Source organism: Pan troglodytes, chromosome 8 (genome assembly GCF_028858775.2).
Source record: "Pan troglodytes isolate AG18354 chromosome 8, NHGRI_mPanTro3-v2.0_pri, whole genome shotgun sequence".
Lineage (NCBI taxonomy): Eukaryota > Metazoa > Chordata > Mammalia > Primates > Hominidae > Pan > Pan troglodytes.
Genome location: NC_072406.2, coordinates 16,391,902 through 16,401,662, shown reverse-complemented (window position 1 = coordinate 16,401,662; position 9,761 = coordinate 16,391,902).

Genomic DNA, 9,761 nt, shown 5'->3' with positions numbered 1-9,761 from the left:
AATAAGCTTCATTTATAACCTTCCCTAAGACATACATGTCTGTGCACACAGGTGGTGTGGGTGAAGGGTTAAGAAGGACTGAAAGAGGCATGGCTCTGGTTGGACTTGAGACAAATGCGTGAAGCCTCAATATGTAGTGGATGAGCCAGTGAGGGCCTGTGAGGCCTTTTCACACCTTGTGTTCCTGCCATACAGACCATGCCTCCTCCTCTACCAAAGGCCGGTCAACTCTCTCTCAAGGAGTGGACGATGCTACCCAGAAGGATTCTCTGAAAAGATGCAAATCTATTAGGAGGTGCTAATTTAATTTAACTTAGCATTAAATAAACTAGATCCACCAGGAGACAATGAAAAGCAGCTTCTTTCTTCCCCAGGTCTGTCCCTCTGCTGGCGTTTCCTCCCCAGAGATGGAATTCCAGGCAGGTTCCTGGAGGGACGGGCATAGACACCACTGGGTCTCCTGCGCATGAGGCCTCTGGATAGACTCCCTCTCAGCAGAGGGACCCAGCTGTCACGCACGAGGCCCACATCCAGCAAGTGCATACTGTGGTCCCATTGTCAGTAAAAGGGTATGGCCTCTCTCCTGTCTGAAAGATCCAGCCAGACTCACCTTTATCCTTTTTCAGGCATAAGTCAAATATTAGTCGCTTCTTCCTCAGATCCCAGGGATGTGGCTCAAGCTCTTTAACTGCTTTTTGTGAGGCTTATCTGACTTATCCTGAGGTGAGAAGGGAGAAATTCCCTTCTCCCGTGGGGTAAGCAGAGGCAGGGCAGGCGCTTTCCAAACCTCCTCAGCCCCTCACTGCTGACGTTGTCACCTTCCTGTATATCATGGTGAAGGTGATGATGCAGTGGCTCTGCCCATGGCGCTCCCCTGTTCCCCTGTCTCCACAGCCTGAGTAGTGTGTCCAGCAGCCGTCTGCAGTGGGCGAAAGTCCTTTGTGCCTGTGGTTGTTGTTGGTGGTGGTAGTGGTGCAGTTGGGAGCTTCTGCTTAAAATCTCAGGACAACAAGAGAAGCATGTCTAGCACCCAGTTACATCTGCAAACAGCCACAGCAGCAGAGCCAGCAGCTTTGCAAATGAACATGCACAAATTATTTTGCATCTGCACAGAGCAACAGCAGCGGAGCCAGCAGCTTTGGAAATGAACATGCACAAATTCTTTTGCTTCCATTTTGCTTTCTAGGTACCAGTAAGATAAGACAGAAAATCAAGAAAGGAGATAAGAGAAAAAAAAAGATGTCTGATTAAATGAGGTAAGCAAAAGCTTGCCTATCTCTTCATTGTGATAAAAAAAGTATTTTGCTTTAAGAAATGTTTTTAACTGCTATCAAAAATAATCAGAGGAGGGAAAATGTGCCCTTGTAATATTTCTGGGCTTTCTTTATGTTCTTGGGCTGTTCCTATCATTTCTCTATGAGTTTGACCTGCAGCAGGTAAGAAACAGAGCCTAATGGAGCGGCACCTTGCCTTCATGTCATCAGTTCCAGCAGCTGGTCCTTGGCTCACACTGAAGAAAGAGAATGAAGCACCACTTCCTGTGAAGAAGGGTTTGTTTTGAGACAGCATTGATCTCCTGTATGCTGCCAAGACATTATGTAATCAAGTACTCTACATTTAATGTATGCATGGTGTCATGGGGTTGCTGTCATCTTTGACAAAACAATATGCTTTTTAAATGTCTACTTTTGCAGTGTGCAGTGGCTCATGCCTGTAACACCAACACTTTGGGAGGCCAAAGCAGGTGAACTGCTTGAGCCCAGGAGTTTGAGACCAGCCTGGGCAACATGAGACCTCATCTCTACAAAAAATACAAAAATTAGCCAGGCATGGTGGCAGACACCTGTAGTCCCAGCTACTCAGGAGGCTGAGGTGAGAGGGTCGAGTGAGTCTGGGAGGTGGCAGCTGCAGCATATGGCACCCCTGTGCTCCAGCCTGGGTGACAGAGTCAGACCCTGTCTCAAAACAAACAAACAAATAAATAAATACCTACTTTGGGAAATATATATTTATAAACATTATGACCCAATACAGGTATCTCTTTCTAATCCAAAGACTGCTTCTAGTCTGTGTTCTAAATCATTTCACCTCCTCTTTGAAGCATCCTATGATCTAGGTGTAGAATGTTTTTAGATAGAACACCTTTTCCGGGGAGAGGGAATGTTTACATATCACATTGAATATCAGTTTTGTGGTATACAAAACTTGAGAGGTTAGAAGGACAGTTGTGGCTCAGCTCACCATTCTGAGGGCCTGCAGTTTGGGCTGGGTTCAGCCGGGTGGTTCTTTTGCTGATCTTCCCTGGCTCGCTCAGATAGTTTGGTCAACTGACACATTGGCTGAGTTGGTTGTTCCTGGATAGCCTCTCTCATGGGTCACATGCTCCAGCAGGCTGGCCCTGGCTCCTTTCCATGGTGTATGTGTTGTACAAAACTAAGAGAGAGAGAGACAGCAAAAGCTCCAGCACTTGGATGCTTTCGAGACTCTCCTTGCATTAGATTCATAATTGTCCCATTGGCAAAAGCAAGGCTCATGGCCAGCCCCAGATTCAAGCATGGTCATGGTGCCTGAAAGGCTTGTCTGTATCTTTTTCAATCTACCACTGTGTGCGAGTCCTGTCTGTATGGGGTGAGGCCAATGACCAAATCCATTAACCCTCCTCTCATTTGGGGGAAAAATAGTGTGGCTCACTGCCAGTGCTCATTTAACATAGACGAGCTCTTTGAGGCTAAGGAAAATCGGACTGACTTTCAATGTGAAAATAAAATATAAAAATTGTTCTTGGAGTTATCTCTAAACAGAACTAACATCAGAATTATCCGAGTAATCAGAATCATGTATTTTGGAAAAATTGGACTCACCAAATGAATCTTTGGCCAACAACTATTGGAGAATGATGTTAACATCACATATAGGAATGCTACGTTTCCTAGGATTAGACATTTTCAGCGATCGATAGTTACTACACTTTTTAAATGGAACGACCACTACTAAAAACAGAATGCTACAAATAGAATGATGTCTTTTGTTTCCAAAGTTGACATACCGGAGTGATATAAAAATAATAATAAGAGCAGGATATTTTGTGGCGAAGTTATCACCGGGTAAATACTGCAATCGCAAGCACCACTGGCAAGTATTCTTGGGGCAAATGGGAAAATGGTTAATTAGAATCAGGTTTAAATTTGTAATGTTTTATTTCTATAATATTTTTAAATTATAAAAGAAGGGCTCATTGAAAAATCTTCAAATATTAGAGAGAGACATAACATATAAAGCAAATGTCTCTGTGATGGTTATATATTTTATGTGCCAACTTGAGTAGACTGCATGGGGCGCCCAGATTAGACATTATTTCCAATGTGGCTGTGAGGGTGTTTCTGGATGACATTAGCTTTTGGATGGATGGGTGAATGCAGGAAAGCAGATGGCTCTCCCCAGTATGTGTGGGTGCCATGGAATCCATCTTCTGCCCTCAGACTGAGGTTTCACTGTTGGTTCCATGGCTCTCAAGCTTTAACATTCAGACTAAATTACCCATTTTCCTGGTTCTTCAGCTCACAGTCACATTATGGCCTCCATAATTGTGGCCTCCATAATCACTTAAGCTTATGAGTCATAACACACACACACACACACACACACAGAAAGAGACAGAGAGAAGAGAGTCTTTCTGAGACTCTGAGAGAGAGCGCCAATCGGGTATATCACTAAGAAGACACACAGGTGGGTCTTAGGATTTAGAGATGTTTTCTTTTCTGAATCAGAAGAAGCCTGCACGAAATCATATGAGCTACTGTTCATAGAACACTTCAAATGTGCATGGCAGAGCTTGGGTGGCCCCTCATATGTTAATCATTGAATATTCACAGCAGCTCTATTCCCATCTGGCATAGGAGGAGCTCAGGCCCCGAAGAGGAAAACTAACCTGCCTGGGTAGGACATGGTATCATGTGATGCCAGCCCAGGGAGCCTCATCCCAGAATCTGGGGTTTGGGCGAACATATTGTGCCGCTCTTTGATTTCTCACAGCTCCTCCCCTGGTTCTTTCTCTCGGTGTCTGTGGGCACCATGGAATCCATCTTCTGCCCCTAGACTGAGGTTTCACCACTGCTTCCACGGTTCTTGGGCTTCTTTCTCTCGTGAGCCTGGATGCAGACCAAAGCTGTGGTGGCGTCCTGTGACTCCAGAACTGGAGCACTGGTGACATTAGCCCTAGACTTGCTAAGGAGCACTGGTGACATTAGCCCTAGACTTGCTATGTCCAGACTTCTTGTTAATTGACAAGAGCTAATTTCATCTGTTTAAGTCTTTGTACTGATTTTCTGTGACTCCATCGAAACTCAGAAAATTTGCTGTGCAATTTGAATTTTTATTCATTAATATACTTCAGAGCTGTTTCCATGTGAATACCAAAGTATATGTATAGATTTACCACATTATTTATAATGTCCACATAGGATTGTGTCACATGGATGCCCAACAAATTATTAATTAGACCCATTAGGTGTAAACATTTAGGCTGTGTTCACTAATTTGCCAAAACAATGCTCTGTGGACACCCTGTGTCAAGTCAAGCGTCTTTCCCAGTGGTAGAAATTGAGATTCTGGTTGATTGGAGCAGGAAAGAAATTTACTAAAAGGATTTTTGGCAGTTCACAGCCAGCAGAACAGATAAAGTATTGATTCAGAAAATGGGATGAAGAAAAGGTTAGGCATCGAGAACTATTGCCCAAACCATGCGCAGAGGCAGCAGTGGGGGACTTCCCACCACCACCCTCAGCTGCTGCAGTTTGCGTGGGTTCCCCATTGGTACTAGTGTGTCCCGGATGCTGCTACCTCTGTTTCTCTTAGAAAAGATACAGTTTTTCCAGCCACTGCCCTACATATTTCCACTGCCTTTGCTGCTTTGTTTAACCATATCCAGGTTAGAAATGAATCAGTAGCATGATGGAGTTGAGCCTTGCTCACTCTCACACAGTTACCCAATGGACCACATCAGGAGGGCAACCATCAGCATGAGGGCCCAGCATCTTCAGTGTCTATGGTGAGTTATGGGCTCTGTTCTCACCAAGACTTACACATGGGAGATTTCTCCAGATAGAGGAAGGAGACCTTGTGTAGCCAGACTGGAAAAGAAAAGGTTCTAGGCCGGAAGCGATGGCTCACACCTGTAATCCCACCACTTTCAGAGTCCAAGATGGGCAGATAGCTTGAGGTCAGGAGTTTGAGACCAACCTGGTCAACATGGCAAAACCCCTTCTCTGCCCCAAAAAAAAAAAATCAGCCAGGCATTGTGGTGTGGCCTGTAATCCCAGCTACTTGAGAGGCCGAGGCAGGAGAATTGCGTGAGCCTGGGCGGCAGAGTCTGTGGTGAACCCAGATTGAGCCACTGCACTCCAGCCTGGGTGACAGAACAAGACTCCATCTCAAAAAAAAAAAAAAAAAAAAAAGGAAAGGATCTTGCATTCTCATCCATGAATCCATCTGAACTTGTGCAAGTTAATTTTCTGGGCAAGTCTTCAGAAGTGAGGCGTCAGGATCAAAGTTTTATATGCATTTCAAAATCGGGAGATGCTTCCAGATTTGTCTTACAAAAAGTTTGTACTAATTTATAGTCCCACTGCCAGTGGATGCAAGTTCTGATTTCTCCACACCCTCAAAACACTAGATATTTTTAGTTATTCAAATGAAATGTTTGTATAAGAAGCACTTAAGCGCCTCAAAAAATTCTTAGTTGGAATAGTCTAATCTTGCTCTGTCTGTGATTTTATATACTTAACACGTGTGTTCTCCCTTAAAACAGTAAACAACAACATTTTCAAAGAGGAATACATCTGTTAAGATACTAATAAATTTATTTTGAATCTTTCAGACGATTCCAAGTTTATTTTGCAGTATTGTATATGCATTAATAGAAATAAAAATACATCTTTATATCTGGATGCACACACACACATATATATATACACACACATAACTATATATGACTGAAATGTGTATGTTTGCATGTAGTTATATATACATAAAGAATAGCAAACTAATTTAAGTTTATTTTTTTCCTATGGTGAGATCACTTTCCAGCTAACATAAAAAATGTATTAATACATTATATGTCTAATATGCTCCAACAGAGAGCAATGAGCTTAGTGAGATAGTTATGCTAAGCCCACTGTGACTTCCATGTTGAAATATATCCTGCAGTGTTTTATCTTTGCTTCTCTTAAGATATCATGTTATACCTAAGATCTCCATTTCCTAAAGTTGTGGGTATCAAAAAATGATATTAAGGCCAGGCATGGTGGCTCATGCCTGTAATCCCAGCACTTTGGGAGGCTGAGGCAGGTGGATTGCTTGAGGACAGGAGTTTGAGACTGGCCTGGCCAACATGGCAAAATCTTGTCTCTACTAAAAATACAAAAGTTAGCTGGGCATGGTAGCACAAGACTGTAATCCCAGCTACGTCAGGGGGCTGAGACAGGAGAATCTCTTGAACCCAGGAGGTGGAGGTTGCAGTGAGCTGAGATCGCACCACTGCACTTCCAGTCAGAGCGACAGAGAGAGACTCTGTCTCAAAAACAAAACAAAACAAAAGATATTAAAAGTAATCATGGCAAAAGTCCATGGTCTAACAAGTTTGAGAGATCTTGGGTTAAGCAAATTAAACATTACTTTTCTGCAGGGCCTCTACCTGCCCTAATAGGCAAATAATAGTTTAAATCTCCAAGCCAAGAAAATAATTGGGAGCTTTTCCAATTGATAAAATAGATCTCTTTTATCATGGGACTACATCTATTTAGGGACTGTGTATTAAAAGTCCTAGTGTTAAGCGTATTCGAATGCAGGTGTTTATAGCCAGTGTGGACAACAGCCATATTGCTTTCCTGTGCCTAGACAGAGCACCTCAACTTAGTGACCCCCTAAATCTGGGGGGCTAACAGTGAATGACATCAGGTGTCCTGTGTGACGCAAACATTCTCCACCTCCCTGACTGCTGGATAAGCAAAGGATTCTCTCCATTTCATTGGAAATCAGACAACTGACATTCTTTCATGACTTCATTCCGAGTCTTGACTTGTTCGATGTGCACGATATCTAGAAACAACTTAATATTTGCATATTTATTAGTCATTTTAAAGTCCCCTTTGATAGAGCAGTTATTATTTAAATCTCATTTTGGCATCTTCTATTTTGGTTCAGTCTCCAATTTTCAATGTTATCATTTCTTTTTTTTATTATTATACTTTAAGTTCTAGGGTACATGTGCACAGCATGCAGGTTTGTTACATATGTATACATGTGCCATGTTGGTTTGCTGCACCCATAACTCATCATTTACATTAGGTATATCTCCTAATGCTATCCCTCCCCACTCTCCCCACCCCACAACAGGCCCCAGAGTGTGATGTTCCCCTTCCTGTGTCCATGTGTTCTCATTGTTCAATTCCCACGTATGAGTGAGAACATGTGGTGTTTGGTTTTTTGTCCTTGCGATAGTTTGCTGAGAATGATGGTTTCCAGCTTCATCCATGTCCCTACAAAGGATATGAACTCATCCTTTTTTATGGCTGCATAGTATTCCATGGTGTATATATGCCACATTTTCTTAATCCAGTCTATCATTGTTGGACATTTGAGTTGGTTCCAAGTCTTTCCTCTTGTGAATAGTGCCGTGATAAACATACGTGTGCATGTGTCTTTATAGCAGCATGATTTATAATCCTTTGGGTATATATCCAGTAATGGGATTATCATTTCTTAAGGGCTTGAGCAGCTTTTTGCTGCCTCCTCTCTGAGGTTTGGGCTAGAGATGAAGATGAATGATAGTTTTCACGATATGTCCTGCTTGTCCACAGCATGAGGTAGTGTCTTTACCTGCTGCCTGTGCTCTCTTTGATTGGAGTGTACTTCCCCATCATGGTCACCTATCAATCATGTGCTTATCTTTGGAATTGGGGCTTCCTGAGCCACCTTCCCCTGGGGAGGGACAGTATCCCTGGCCTCCTTAAATCCCTCTAGCCTGAGACATCTCAACCATTAGTTACTTGGCATCTAAGGGCTCAGATGGGTTTTCCAGCACATGGTATTAATATATCTCAATTTAATGCTTCTTGGACAAATAATTGAATAATCATGCTCTTGAAAGCTCTGCTTACTAGATTTGAATTTTTCTTTAGTAAAACTGGATGTTTCTGAAAATGTAGTTCTATAGTTCAACGAAATAAAGCTAGAAATGAGTTTTCTTGTCCAATGTTTCTCAGACTTAAGTCACGCATGCATGCCTTTTAAAGAAAGTAAAAGGTCCCATGGACTCACAGTGTTAAAGAGCTCATAATATAGTATTAATATTAAAATATACAATATGATATATAGATATAATAGCACAAACTTTTAAATATGTACTATATTATATATGGTATATTATAATTATAATATGGATAAACTTGAAGCGAGGTATAAATACATTATGCTTTTTAGCTTGGCAAAACAAAAGCTAATGTAGACTTGTACACGAATACAAGATTTAAAACCAATAAAATTCAAAATACCATTGCTTAATTTAATATGGCATAGTAGACTTTGCTCCTAAGGAGCTGCTATTCAAGATGCAAGTGTGACAGGGTGAGGCGTGGAGCCCTGGTTTCAGCAGGACTTTCCCACAGTTGCTATGTGATGACCAATCCACCTTCTGCTCTCCTGTAGCCAAGATTCTCCAACAACTTCTTCCCCAGTTATCATAGCACTGTCCTGTCATTTTGAGTTCACTAAGTGGAAACATTTTTTTTCATTAAGTGTATCTCTGTCTTTTCAGCATTGGGCCACCACAATGACATTAGTAATGTTTTATACCAATTTAATTAGAAATATCCATAAAAATAGATGCTCAAAAACTCAAAGGCACTATTCAGTCCTGAGGTGGTTTGAGAAGACCACATCACACACTTGTTAACATCATTGGTGAAATGAAATCATAACACCCAAATATTTTATAGGTGAGACCATTTACTGAGAACATGCCCTCATTTGAAAATCACTGCTGAAGGCAGAGGCCTCTGCATTCTTCCCAAGCCTGTATCTGCCAATGCACATTTTAGAACATAAAATTATTAACTCGAAGCAAAATGAACAATTCAGTTAATCAGAGCACATCCCTCCTTGGCCATAATGATTAACTAAGGTGTCCCTCTGGGTGTTTCAGTCCACACGCAACACTCATGGTGTCCCTCCATCAGTGGCAGTGACATGGCCATTTGGTAATGATTTCACAGCACTCCTCTCTACAGGGTGTTGTTGAACACAAGGTTTTTAAACATCAGTTTCAGTTTTGCATCTATCAAAAAAGGGGGGATAATCCTGAAAGCTTCTCAAGGTGCTGTGTGTCTTGTAAAAATTAAAGGGGGTTATGGACGTTGAGCCCTCTGTGCAGGAGCCCCACAGAGCTGGCTCTTCCCAGTTCTGCCCGTGCAATGTGGCCACTCCCGGGACCTCTTCACTCTTCTCCCAGGTCAGTCCCCATGCGGCCCTGCAGTGTTGACTTATCTTGTGCCACTGCCTTCGTCCTGTAAACTCCTGACGTGATAAAAGGATATTTTCTAAGAGGCTCTCCCATTATTAAAAGGAGTAGAGGGACCCTGACTCAGGAACGTTCGTGTGATCTTCACTCTGAAGAGTGGGTTTCTGAGAAAGTCAACCCATGTGTCCACTAAGCTTGCACACCTGTCTCTTAGGGATTTCAAGAATGGGATGTTGTGATTAACATG